Raw genomic sequence first — 1,140 nt, 5'->3', positions numbered from 1 at the left:
CCTTCCCCCCCCTCCTCAAAGCCCCAGTTTTTTTTTTTTTTTTTTTTTTTTTTTTTTCTGGTGGAGAGGAGCTGGGAAATGTATGTGGCTTTGGCCAGCGCGGGAGAAGGGGCCTTTATGTATACCAGCAAAGACCCAATTGTTACTGAATCCAAACTGGGCTGCTTTTCCCAATTATCTCCACGACTCTTCTGGTCTCCGCTTTTCTGATGCCAAGTTTTAACCCAGAACAAAAGCTCCCGTCGGGACTGATTTATAATCCAGATCTGCTGACGGGGCCCTAAAGTGTCCCTCCCCTCCAGGACTGCACCAGGCATAAAGCCACCACCACAGCCTCAGGGCCTCCAGTCTCTTCACCTCTGCCCTTTGCCCCTAGCCAGGAGGTGGCATATGTCTCCGGGTCCCGGTGGGCTGGCCTCCCTGGGGTTCCTCTGTTCACCTGCCCAGCTCCGAGAAACCAGCTGGCAAGGAGGACACCTCAGCACCGCCCAGGAGGCCAGGGCTACAAGTTACTTCTAGGAGCGGCTGTGGGCGGAGGCTGGCGGTTCGGAAGATGCCAGTTCTCCTCCAGCGTGGCTCCCCTCAGAACCCTTTCGTCTGAACATCAGGGCTCATGTCACTTGTTATTCAGTCTTCCAAGGGCACCAGAAGGAGTCATTTCCTGAGGGGTAGGCTCTGTGCAATCGGAGTCCAGGGTTGTCTTTGCCGGGAGCTGGCCGGGGGGCGCTGAGCAGGTCCCTCCGCCTGGAGCGTGAGAAACAAGGGGCAGAAGGTCTCGGGGAGACTTGGGGGGTCTTACTGGCTGGTGAGGCCCGTTCCAGTCTGATCGCAGGGGTCAGTGGGAGTTGGGGCCAAGAAACGGAGAAGAATTGGGGGCCAACAGACAGACCACTCTGGTCCGCCCCGAAAAGAAGCCTCGGATACTCGCCCTGAAGTGGCCCGCACGCCTTCGTTCCAGTAACCTCAGCGTGGGGATCCCCTTAGCCCCATTCCCGAGCCCGGCCGCCCAGCCTGCGCGGTTGGCCTTGGGGGACACTTCGGAAAGACCCGGTGAGTCCGACTCCCCAGTGCCAGGGCCAGGAGTCCCTCCCCCGCCCCACCTCCCGGCGCGGTGGCGCAGCTAGCGGCTGCAAGGCGCAG

The 1,140-nt window shown here is 59.6% G+C and overlaps 1 protein-coding gene across 2 annotated transcripts in view; it reads left to right on the top strand.

Moving 5' to 3' along the window:
- Positions 1–880: 880 nt before the first annotated feature.
- SEMA4C (semaphorin 4C) overlaps positions 881–1,140 on the top strand; it is a 10,212-nt gene continuing 9,952 nt past the window's right edge. For both annotated transcript variants that reach the window (XM_024743652.1, XM_024743651.1), the window contains exon 1: positions 881–1,050. The gene's annotated coding sequence lies outside the window, so the exon portion shown is untranslated. The remainder of the gene's footprint in view (positions 1,051–1,140) is intronic.

This window comes from Neophocaena asiaeorientalis, unplaced genomic scaffold, assembly GCF_003031525.2.
Source record: "Neophocaena asiaeorientalis asiaeorientalis breed wild unplaced genomic scaffold, Neophocaena_asiaeorientalis_V1.1 scaffold114, whole genome shotgun sequence".
Classification (NCBI taxonomy): Eukaryota; Metazoa; Chordata; class Mammalia; order Artiodactyla; family Phocoenidae; genus Neophocaena; species Neophocaena asiaeorientalis.
This window is presented reverse-complemented; position numbering and strand designations above follow the sequence as displayed.